Here is a 13,300-nt window from a genome sequence, read left to right as displayed (position 1 = left end):
GTGCCAGTTCCGAGTGGCAGCGGTAGAAATCTACATCGTATCAACAGGAGTCCTGTTGCAATGAAGCACATCTAGTTTTTGTTTTAGAAAAAGCTCAAGATCAACTTCCTGGCAAGCTGGCATCCTCCTACAGTGGAGCTGTTTTAATGCCTTTCAAGTGTTTCCACAGATTTCTGGTGCCACTGCAGAAATCATGTGAGGATGGTTCTGTCTCATTCTCTCGGCTATGTGTGAACAGGCCCTGTTTTGACAGGCTCGCTGGATGTGTCTTCACAGTTCCCAGTAAGGCTCCCAGGTCCCCTGCCAAAGACACAGTGATAAGTACGTCATTCAGACCTGGCAAATCTATCATTGGGCTGGATGGATAATGTGGAGAAGGGCTGCTCTTCACTTATGTGAATTTCTGTCTCAAAGAATGTACTCCAAATAGAAGTGTTTCTGTATTAGTGTTCAGTTTTAGGCTAGTGCCTGAACAAATCTTGAATTGTCTGATACAATGGGGATGTTTTGAATTGAAGAGCTCATCTCATGAAACACTTAGCATATTATTCCTGATGGTGTTACTTCTAATCTCACTCCATCTGTTTCTGAAGAGCCTTATTTAGATTTAACTATTAATTTAAGTTAAACATAGGCTTTAACTCACTCTCTCCAATAACAGTTTTTTGTGGTTTGGGATTTTGCATTTGCTTTTCAGCCTATTTTTTAAAATACATTCTGTCATTGAGTCCTGTAGGCAAATGATCTCCAAGTGCTTTGAGGAATCCACTCATTGGTACAATAATGTTGCAAAATTTTTCCTCTAGTGTTGGAGCTTTTAAGTAACCTGGTTGTGTAGTTGAATTCTAAGTCATGATCTTCTCATCGATAAAAGGAACTACATGTCCTTACTGTATGTGGTGCCCCACTGTTGCTTTCTGACATGGCTGTGTTGTTTGGACTCTTTCCAAAGACCTTCTCCGTGATTCTCTGGCAAATCCTCAACTCTTTAACTGCAAGAGATTATGCTGCTAGTTGACAGATGTACTTTTTTTGAATTGCCTTTACATTTTTTCACAGCTCTTGCAGCATCATTATTTTTTGGAATATGCCAATACTCTCAAGTCTATAACACTCCTGTGTGAGTATTTGCAGTTATAAAACTTAACGTGTTAGACTTTACTGTTAAATTATATGCTGGATGAGAGCTATTCTCCATACTGTAATGGATTCAGCTAGCTGCTCTTGTTCTTGCTTGTTCCTCTTGAAGAGAACCCTGCTAGGTACTCATCTACAGTGGCAGTCATCAAAATGAAGAAAAAATAAAAACTCTGTGTTGTGCTCCAGTCAGGAGTTTGTCAGAGAATCTCTGAAGTGGCCCAGTCACAGCAAGCCATAGCCAGTTTTTAACTATTCTTAAAGCACTTCTAGTTGATTTTTGGTTAGTCTCTTCTGAGTAATGAGGCATATTGTTTGCATCTTATGTGTTCATGTGGTTGGTTCTTACTTATGAAAGATGCTCTTCCACAGCAATGAAGTTTGATTTCAAAAAGTTCCTAGGGTGGAAATGGTTGCCCCAGAGAATCAAAATAACTTTGGTTAATGTCTCATCTTTCCCCAGAGTTAGGAATGTGAAGCGTAATTGTCATAATATGGACACTTCTATAATGTTGTATGGTACATTGAACTATATATTTCATTAAAGTTTAGTGTAAATTATTTTGCATTTAAACATACTTTGAATTCTCAGAAGTGACAGTTATCAAAACCAGAGAGGGAGTTGTTCTCACTCTTGAATCAGATTATTTTTTTACTAGTGAAATATAAAAACATGTATCTACAGAAGGGAAACAGTGCCCATTTGAATTAAAAACAATCACACTTTTTCCCTTGGGCGAGAAAGGAATAGTATGTGGATGAAACTGGAGTCATGCTGAACTGCTTTAGTAGCTTTCTGCCGAAAGGGACGCTATATTCCTGCAGTATCTAGTGCTTGCCTAATCTGTTTGTGAGCTCACTCAATTTGCTGCTGTAATAGCACACAATAAACAGCAATTAGGAGGTAGAAAGGCTGGAGAAGTACTGCATGACTAGAGGCAGGGCAATGACAGTCACTGACCTTCGTGGGACAGCCAGCAAATGATCACACCAGAAGTCTCTGAAAGAAAGATTATTCATCAATATTAGACTCCAGAAAGACATCTGTAAAATCCAAGGTGCTCTAGCATAAAAGAGGAAGGACTATGTCTGGGCTGCAGGCTTGGATATGAAGGTGGGTGTGATGCTCTCTTACCCACTCTGGAGGTCACTTGTCTAGCTTAAGGGAGACCTAGGTCTGAGGGAAGTCTGGTTGCCAAGGGCTTATTTTCTTGTCCCTTCTCTTTTTCTACCTCTGGCTCTCATCATGTCCTAATCTTACATAATCATTATTTCTGTACTAGTAGTATGTACTGTCTTTTTTCCTCTTTTTTTTCTTCTTTTGTTTTAAATCAAGAAATCTTTTTGCAGTGCTTTGTCATACCATGACTTGGAATAAAAGTGATCTAAATGGCAAGATAATATGACACTTTTCACACAAAGATGCAGCAGAGCTCTGGAATGTCTTGGCAGTGGCCAGTTCCCTTCCGTGTGGTTCAGGTATCTGGACAGCAATAGACTTGCATGAACCAGGGAACAACTGTCACCTGTAGGGAGCGAAGCTAAGTTTTTTCACAGATCATCACAAAAGACTTCTTGGACTGTGCTGAGGTGTTGTGGTGCACACTGCCTCCTTGAGGCTCTACAAGGAACTGATCAAACATAGTTGAACCACCTGACTCTTCATCACCTGCCTGTTCCTTAGAATGTAAGTGCATTTTTGCATGCTTGAGGAGGAGTGCTCACAGCTGACTATGAAGTCAGTCAGGCTCAATTTCATGCCTAAGGGTGAGCCTAGAATCATCTTTGAGACAAAGGTGAAAGAGAAGGGCTTTAATTACAGTAAAAGATAAGTCTGTAAACGTTAGAAAAAAAGGAAGGACTCATCTGTGACTCAGGAGTATCAACATGCATTGCTAAGGCATTTACTGCAAAGGATTTAGTACATTTTTCTTGTGCCAGTCTTCACTGAAAGGGTCATGTGGCTGACTCTTGCGGGCTGGTGGCTGAATCCAGTAAGGAAATGGTAAAATTCAGTTTTGAATAAATATGTAACAGATTAAGAGGGTACTTCAGTTAGATGCTTTCAGTTGTGTTAAGCCTGTTGAACTTTATCGTAAGATGAAACATTCCCCTCTGCTGCTGCCTGCCCCAAGCTTGTCCCTCCACAGTCCTTCCTGCCCACCAAAACAAAAAGGGCTTTTCAGTTATTTTGGGGAAGTCAGTGATGATGTGTCAGAACACTGGAAAATAGCAAGTCTAGTGTTTCTTTTCTGAAAGTAGTAGTCAGAAAAGGCCAGCCCAGTCTGCTTTCAAAAAGAAATATTTGGTATCTGGAAGCTTATGAGCAGATAAGTAATAATTGATAGAGATTTACTGAAATCAGTTTTTTATGTATTGGCCAGACTGTGCGAATGAAGATTTGAGAAGGGCTCTCCCCATGTGGGTGTGCCCTTCCAGCCTGCGCAGTGGATTTTTTAGGTGAGGCACAGCATGTGCAGAACTGGCCCCACCATTTAAGTCCTGAGGTCCATCTGCCAAGGCCGAGCGAGCTTGGACAGTGACAGTGAAGTCCTCGGGACTGTCACAGCATGCGGTTCTAACCAGGGCTGACCCTGCTGAGCATCCGAGATGTGACGGGATGGGATGGCAGGGAGGCATTGAACTGCCAGGGGACGGTCCCCTCTGACACTTGAACTCACGTCCTTGGGATTCAGAGTCCAGAGTGCTCTCCTTTATACCACAGGACCACCCCAAATCAGTTTTGCACAGAGAAAGGTATGGGCATTGTGAATAGGGAAATGCATTTTGGCAGTCCTGATGGCATTCTCAGTGATCTCAGGAAGCCTACTTGTGGGAATACACTGTGAAATGGACCCCAAAGAGAGATGGCACTGGAGCACACCCCAATTTCTACAGGCCGCATACTTATTGTTGGAGTTTAAGCTCTGTAGGGTTTTGAGTTTGGAGAAGTTCTGTTTCCCCTCCCCGCCCCCGCACAGTTTCTGCACCCCCCCTACATTCTGGTGCCATCTCTCCTGGGCTGGATTGGTCCTGCCCAGGCACATCCCCTGCCATGGGGCCACCCAACTCCGGCTGCTGCCACTGCCATTGCTCAGCAGCAGCATTTTACCCCCACGTTGCATGTTGTGTGTTCTTTGGGGAGCTGTGGCCCCACGGTTGGTTTCTGTTACCTACTAGTGGATGAATGCAGACGTGATTGGAGAACTGTGCTCAGAAGATTAACTGATCATTAAAAAACTTATAAAAATGTGTTCTTTTGGATAGTTCTGTCTGTCCTGGATACAGTGTTACACAATAGTAACATGATTGGATCTGGATGATGAAATGGAGTAGATTTAATAAACTTGCAAGTAATTTAAGCCTGGGGAGCATTGCAAGCACTGTAGAATAAAGAATGAATAAATAATAAATAAAGAACAAATTACAGGAATGGGTGATGTGATCAGACAGAAAGCTAAAATGAAGAACAAATGGCTACTAGTTCTAGCTTAGAAATGTGTCTGTAAATTACTGTGAATTGCAAGCTAAATCAGTGCGGTTTCTGGCTACTGTCTTTTTTGCTCCTCAGCAATTTGATGGGAACACATAAATGGGTAACTGACCTGCAAGAACTGTAAATCATTGCTCCAGTTAACAATCTTAAGGCTTGACCTAGAATTCTTCCTCCTGCCCTGGGTATTGTGTTTCAGAAGCATGGGAGCAAATCAGAGAAAATTCTCATGAGGGTAACAGGAATGATTAGGTGTCAAAATGTGACTTAAAGGGCCAGACTAGATGAACTTCTGGAATAACTATTCTAATAGCAAGAACAGTGAACTTCTGGAACTTGTTTAGGAAAGTTATGGAATCTGTCCCGGAAGATCTTCGCCTAGCTTTGTCAAGCCTGTTCTTATGCATTTTGTTAGAAAAAAGGTGTCTGTGTCAAGGACCTGCAAGATCCTGCATTATGCTTCCAAACGATTAATCTGTTTAAGTCTTGCAGGCATGCTAACCAGTATACATCAGAGCCCCTATCTCTAATTAATACCTGTCTTGTGAAAATCTTGTTCATGGAAAAAGCTTCTAACCTGCTGTTCAGTAGTCTTGCTTCCTATAGGTTGAAGCGAGAAGGAATAGAGGCAGGAGTGTTGGACTGGATTTTGTAGCATAGTGGTACTTCCATGTTCCAGTTTATAAGTGTTTATAATAGACTGAAATGTTAATGTCTTGCACATTGTCAAAATCATAAACTTTTTGTCAAAGTGCAAAGAAGCAACCTGCCTATGTGGGACCACTGAAGCACAACTACCCTCCCCAATGCCTCCTGGCTGGAATTTGGACTGTGTTGGGAACTTGAGATAAGACTATTGTCCAATTATCTCAGATCTAGGGAGAAGTAAATGAGGCTCAGGGCGTGGTGGAGAAGGGGTTTGGGGGTGTGATGGCAAAATCTCCACACAAAAGAGTAGGAGTAAACCAGTTGCCTCCTCTGGGAAGACCATGTACACAGAGGACATTCACACAAGAGACAGCTGAGAAGGGGTCACAAACCATCAAAGACCCCCAAAGCACCGCCCCCCAGCTCACTCCTGAGGCCCTCCACCACCAGAGGACTGCACATGATCCAAGTGATGCAACAAATCCAGAGCCTGTTACAAGAGACTGCAAAGCTCCCCTCCCCCCCCACCAGGGGAGGTGCCTGGGCATCTCCTGGACATATATTGATCCACTAGACTCTGTTTTGTCAGACCCCCACCACCGAGAGGACCAGAAGAACAGGATGCATGGGATTCAGCCAAGTTTCACAGAGTGGTGATACATTTTCTGTCTAATCTCTCTGTCACACTCTTCCCTCCTCCCCATCTCTCCCTTTTTCCTATTTATTTCTAGCTCTCTCTCTGCCTCACATTTACTATTAAATAAAATCCATACTATTGACTTTGGCACTTGATCTCATTTGCACTGTAATTCAGGCAGAGGCATGTCTAATAATTTTAATAACCGGATCATAAGAGTGTTTCAGAGTCTGAATTCACCCTATAGAAGAAAGTGGCCCATCTCATGTTAATTTCTCATTACAGTGGTTTATACAACAAGTAATTAACATTTTTTCCAAGTAAGAAGCAGATAAAAAAAGATTACAACTCTAACTTCTGTTAGTATCTCTTTAAGAGGACAGAACAAGGCTGAATATCCACTGCTAGTGACTGCCAAGCAATGAAGATAAATTGGGACAAAAAATAGGTCTTTGAAAAGCTGTAAATCAATTTCAGTGACATAAAATCACTAATGGAAATGGGCTGGTTTGGGGCAGAATTTCTGAAAATTAAGCAAATAATTAAACCAAAATGTGACAATATGCTGAACATAAGTGATGTATCTTTCCTCTCCCTCCCCAGCCCCCTGTTTAACAGCACTTGTGTTCCAGTTTTCACATTGGAACACTGATAGCAAGAGCTATTCAGTTAAAGATAAAAAGAAAATGTTACCCATAGAACGAAGTGTAAAAGAAAAGTATAGAAGAATGCTCTAGAAGAAAAAGCAACTGACTTGATAACTTACTCTTGACAGGTTAAACATTCATCTTTGCTGTCTGTGCATTGCTTAAAAATAAACTTGATTATATGTTCTAGTCTTTTCTTTGGAATTGAGTTCAAGCTATTTCATGACTTTTTGACTCTTTTTCCAACTTCTATGAAAGACACATAATGACATTTTCCATCTTTCCTGGAATTTCTTCTCTTCAGAGCCCTGATCTTTATCAGTTTGAATATAAAAGAATAGATAAAGTACACAGGGATAGTTGTAGTGTGGGTCAGACCACACATTTGTCTAGTCCAGGATTCTGAAAGCTCAGGGATGGAGATAAAAATGAAGTATATGTGTAGTACAGCTTTCTAAAACATCTTAATATCCAGTGGTTCATATGTTCTTGCATTTTCTCTGCTTTTCCTTCCAGAATTCTTGCCTTCTTTGTCTTTTCACTTTCTTTGCTGTTCCTCGGTGACTTTAATTTATTGAAAGTTCTTGGTGATTATTAGCAAGGAACAACATCTCTTACTTTATCCCGGACTTTCTCATTTGGGTCTCCTACACTTAGTAATTTGAACCCATTTTTATTTCATGTGCTGATTTTTCAAGTTTCAAGCTGCTGAGCAGATCATGAATTCTTGTCCTTTATCTGCTAAAGGATTCTTTTTTTCTCTGTGCTTTTACTATCATTCTTTTAGGAACTGGAAAAATCTGTCCCTGCCGCACCTTAATCTTATTCTTGTCTCCCAGCTATTATAGCCCACAAATTTGTTTTGAAGCTACATTCTTAAAATCTGTGCTCTTCCTTCTTTGCCTAACTAAACATGCATTCCTATATCATTCCATAGCCACTTGCATACATGACTGCCTTTTGCTGGTTTGTTGTTGTTTTGGGATTTCTTTGTTGTTTTGGGGTTTGTTTTTTGTTTTGGTTTTTTTGTTTGTTTTTTTTTACAACTTATTTAAATAAACTCCAGGAAAAAATCTTATTTTTCTTCATCATGGAAGAGGTAGTCTACTATTTTGTACTCCAAGATCTTGATGAAGAATCTTTGTTGTATTGCATTCACTTCCATAATGGAGATCTAGATACTAAATTATTGCTATGTTACGCACTTCTGAATTTTTCAATAGGTACTAACAAAACCCCAAAAAACTCCTGACTTGTCTCATCTTCCTGATTTGGTGCACTGAAGTAGTCTGTACATCATGATAAAGGCCTTGCGGTTTTGATTTTTCTTTTCCTTCCCTTCATGTTGCTTGTTTTTATTGGCTTGGACACAATGCCAGTCCAAAGTAGCTCTATGGTATTTCGTTGGTTTACAACATAGACAGAATGTTGTTATAACCTCATCTTCTGTTTAGACATGAGTGATAGTAATTGGAGAAAGAGATGCATGGACATGTGGATTGGGTATGACTGTAGGTGAAGTCCTTACCTGGAAAATTTGGGTTTGACTTTCATTTTAGTCTTACTTTACTAAAGCCTTGGACTCAGATATCCTAGTTGTGTGTTCTGTCTTTTGGACTGGTGGCATTCTTAGACAGAGTTTCAGCCTCTGCTACCTGAAATATTCTACTGTATTAGAATAAATATTATTGAAGGAGTGATTTACACTTTTTTCTTTTACTAGTGCCTTTACTCCTTGCAGTAAATATTAGTCTTGCCAGTCTAGCTGCAGTGGGCTGGCCAGGCTTCTAAGCACCCAGCCAGTTGCCCACTTTCTTCCCTTACCCCCTGCAGCAGGATGGGGGAGAGAATTAGAAAAGCAAAACCAGGAAAACTTGTGGCTCAAGGTAAGGACAGTTTAATAAGTGAAACAAATCTGTGCACCTTAGCAAGGCAAAATAAGGAATTTATTCATTAGTTCCTATTAGCAAGCAGGTGCTCGGCTGCTTCCCGGACAGCAGAGCTCCATCATTCGGGTCCAGAGAAGAGCTACAAGGTGGGTGAAGGGACTGGAGCATAGGTCCTATGGGGAGAGGCTGAAGGAGCTGGGGTTGTTTAGCCTGGAAAAGAGGAGGCTCAGAGGTGACCTCATCACTGTCTAGAACTACCTGAAGGGAAGTTATAGCCAGGTGGGGGTTGGTCTCTTCTCCCAGGCACTCAGCAATAGGACAAGGGGGCACGGGCTTAAGCTCTGCCAGGGGAAATTTAAGTTGGATATCAGAAAAAAATTCTTTCCAGAGAGAGTAATCAGGCATTGGAATGGGCTGCCCAGAGAGGTGGTGGATTCACCATCCCTGGAGATTTTTAAACTGAGATTGGACGTGGAACTGAGTGCCATGATCTAGTAAATGGACTGGAGTTGGACCAAGGGTTGGACTCGATGATCTTGGAGGTCTTTTCCAACCCAATCGATTCTATGATTCTATGAACATGCATAACTGTTCCTTGCGAAGACAAAAGCCATGACCATGAATGCCCTGGCTTGTGCCTTCTCCTCTTTCCCCAGTGTCATGTGGAATGGGATATCCCTTTGCTCAGCTGGGGTCAGCTGTCTGTCCACTCCCAAATTCTTGCCCACCCCAGCACTGGGGTGCAATCTGTGCTCTCCTAGTCACAAATCCAAATGATTGTGTACTTCAGATCCAAAGTGGAAAAGTAATTAATTTGCATAATTTATCTTTGCAGTCGATGATAAAAATGAGTTGTTCATTTCTGAGAGGTCTGATACCTGTGAAGGACCTAAAGGGGCTGATGTTGGTGCAAGCATATTGACCTGGTTGCCAGTAGGACATGCTGCGCATGACTGCGCGGTAAAACTTGTGGTGCCAGTAAAGCAATCCTTGGCTATTTCACCTGTGGAGGGGAACAGTTAATGTTTGACCTGTTCTGAACCTCTCTTGGATCAGGCACCAAAAATATATCAGACCTAGAATAACCCTTTAGATGTCTGGTGGTTTGGTTTGGGTTTTTTTTTTTCAGCTTTCTGTATGTAAACTCTTGCTGCATGATGTCTTACTGCCAAAAGGATGGACAAAAAGTTCTCCCTTCAACCCTCCACAGTTGCAGAGTGGTGCTGTGCTTAAAGAACTGCTGAGGAAGTGGGATAAACCCTCCATCAGGAAAGAACTGGCACCTTGTTCTCTGTATCCTGCCTGAATTGATTTATTACCTTATGATACTCACACAAATATTTTCTTTTTTGCCCTAGGTTATTGTGGCTAAAATCTTTTTATATATCTTGAAGTGTGTCAGATTCTGAAACTCTTTCCCATGGGTGCCCTAATTTTTCAGGAAGAAATACAGTCATAGTAATACATTGTATATGACTGACTTTGGCACTTCTTATGGATGCCTGTTCTGATCCTAATTGGAAAGCCGGCAGCTGTGTGTCCTGTTATTAAGTTACTATCCCTATTCACTTAGCAAGGACCTGAAGTATGTGATTCAAGCCAGTGTAAATCCCCGTCCTGTACTTGGTGCCAGAATGCTTGGATATGATGACTTAAATCTCTGGACTGCACCATTAAGGATTTTACTAGTTTGTGAAGAAACAGATAAGTGGCCACATCCTTTTGTTGCAGCTCCCAGTGCAATAATTTACTGAATCATTTACTGAATTGTCAGGGCCAACACTGCCGAAGTTAAATAATGCAGCCTGTTTTGCCATGGCAGCCTGATCATTCCCATGTCTCACATACTGCTGGATGCTGCAGAGCAATTTAACTGTTTATTCTGATTTGCTGAAGTGATGAGGGATGAGAAACAGTAGTTGTCATATTTTCTTTGATTTTTATTGAATTTTACCACTGCAAAATAAGATCCAAATGTTCTCTTTCTTTATAATTTCTGTTCCCTGAGCCTTTTGAAGTATTTGTGCAGGATGACTAATAACATTCTCATTAAATTTTCCATATTGTTCTATGAACACTCAGTCGCAAGGATGGTATTAGTTGCTTTGTTTGAAAGGGTGTTACAGCTAAAATTTTTGCTCTCTTAAATGAAATACATTATACTGGAAAACTGTCAAATGTACTCAATTTCTGTTACTGTAGGAATTCATGAACAGCAGGAGACTATTTTATAGTTCTAAAAGCCTTTCATTTCTTTGAATTCCATTTTATTGAAAAAGAAAGTAAGATAATGTTTTGATTCCAGAAAATATTATCTAAATGGTCAGTACAACAGGACAGCTTCATTGCTCTTATAAAGTATAACAACAATACAAAATTATCACTATGGAAAGAGAAAGTAAGTCTAGCTATTAAGTCAGTTCTTTTTCTGAAGGCTGGGCTCTGATTCCAAGATTCACTGTGATCTTAAAATGTCATGCAGCATCATTCTACACAGAGCTCATGCAGGAATCTGCTGCAAATGAAATGCAACTCCCATCAGCTGTTTCTGTTCTAGTTTCTAGAAGCAAAATTAAATGTCAGGTCCTCCTCACAGAATTTGGAAATCAAACGTACTTGACCTCATAAGTATACCATGGGCTTTGGACAAGGCACTGCATTGTGAAGTCGTATTCTGTAGTCAATTCTAAATTGGTTTGGGAAGGGATATTCTAACTGGAAAATCACATAGCAATTTCACTAGCCAAAAACTTTCAGTCTTCAAAAGGAGAGAGACTAACATCTCAGTATTTGCCAAAGAGTAGAGGAAAACTTCAAACACTAGTGATTGAAGTGCGCATATGGTTGAAGAGCACAAGCATAAGTGGTACCCAGTCAGAAGACCAGAGGCAATGGGCACAAACTGAAAGTAACCAATAACTTTTTTTTTTCTCAGTAGCAGTCAGGCTCTTGAAAACTCCTTTCTTTTGTCTGATCACATTCTCTGTCAGTTCTCACTTTGGGCTTGATTCATCATCTATTCAGTCTTTTGTTTTATCCTCTACTTGAGATAAATGGTCTCCTTAGGTGCTAATGTCTTCAAGCTCAATGTCAATCTTTCCTTAGTGACCTTGCTGAAATTATTGAGGAACTCATGGCTGACTGTAAAGCGCTCATGACAAATGCCTTTAAGCTTGTGTGTGCCTATAAATAAATTTATATACATATGTATTCCTTTATATATTAGCCATTATAAATGCTTAGATGTTAGCCCAAATGCCCCCGCAGGCTTCTTGTCCTCATCTCTACCTGTAACAAGATTTACTTGATGGTTGAGTGTAAGTGCAAGGAATGAGAGTGTGCTCCTTTAATGGCTTTTTGAAATGTCAGCAATAATGGAATCCAATCATGATCTACATCTCTCGGGATTCCTGTAGCACAGACAAACGGTTTTTGCTTCTATATTGCTTAGTCCCACAGTGCAGGGACTTCTATTTTTAAGTAGAAATTAAGCAGAAGCCCACATGTATTTGCACACTACTAAGTAAATGACATCCTTGCTATTTAAACCTTTTTTTCCTTCCTTGTTCACATCCTTCATTGGTATAGATTATCATAGCCTTTAGATTAAGGTATTAGTAATACAGTTGGGTTTTTAAGGTATCCAGCAGGAGTGATACAAAAATGTGGTACTTTGCAAAAATCTATTTGTAACAGCTTCTTAGAAGAGTATGTAAGAGGACTATTGTCATGCTGAGGGACTCTACCTGAATACTGATTTAAGAATGCTCCCCAGCACTTCCTTTTCTATTGAGAGTATAGTTTCAGTCTAAACTACCACTTATATGAAAAAGCCAATGGCCTAGCTTTGTTTTTCTATCTTAGGTTTGGTTATTTGTACTTTTAGCCATACTCATATTTCCATTATTACACCAGAACTCCTGAATGTTCAGAATAGTATTGACTTTGGGGAACTAATCCTTCTTTTTAGTAAATACCTCTTGAGACTCCAGAAGTTGTAGATTTTAATTTTTTTTAATTGAAATAAGTGATAGGTACACAATAAATTGAACAGTTTTCTTTTCAAAAGACTATTAGAGGACTTGCAAGGATCCAGCCACAAGAAGGGAACCAAGATTTCATTTTACAGCCTTAGTAGTTTGTGTAGTCATGGCTCCCTCCCTGCTCCAAAAGCAGTGAAACAGGCCGAAAAACCGCAAAGATTAGATTAACCAGGAAGATGTGTTTATGTTTTCTGGTTTGGTTTTTATTTTTTTTTCTGTCCACAATTCTAGCAGTTACTTCGCTATTTTCCCATTTTGAATTTCTTTAGGAAGTTCATGAATCAGAACACAATATTGTCTCTGAAATGACTGACATCACTTCAGTGCAACCAAGCAAATTTTCCCTTTTCAGATATTTCTGGCTTGGGGATTCTGTGGCTATCAAATCAGTCAGGAAGATGTTTGAAATTATGGCTCTGTCTGTAGATTTCCATAATCCTTCTGTAAAGTCCTTATTGAGAAATAAAATGTGAGACCAGCAAGAATTGAAATTGAAATGATAATGGTATGACAATTGTATATTCAAGTAGCTATGAATTTAGAAAAAACAATTGCTTAGTCTTCAGCTGTTCCAATTCTGGACACAGGATGCTTCTTAGTTCTAATTTTATACTAATTCTTTGTTAAAAATTATTTTTTAATGTCTAAGGTGAAGTGTTTACTTGTTCAGAGAAAAACAAGTCCTCCCTTTTGAAGTTCCCTTCTCAAAACATAGTCTGAATCACACTTTTTTTAGGACCCATGAAGCAGATATTTTTTCTGAAGAAGAATCTCTGTAATATTATCTTCTACAATATATATCTTAT

Source organism: Pithys albifrons, chromosome 2, assembly GCF_047495875.1.
Source record: "Pithys albifrons albifrons isolate INPA30051 chromosome 2, PitAlb_v1, whole genome shotgun sequence".
Taxonomy (NCBI): domain Eukaryota; kingdom Metazoa; phylum Chordata; class Aves; order Passeriformes; family Thamnophilidae; genus Pithys; species Pithys albifrons.
Note: the sequence above shows the minus strand (reverse complement) of the source record.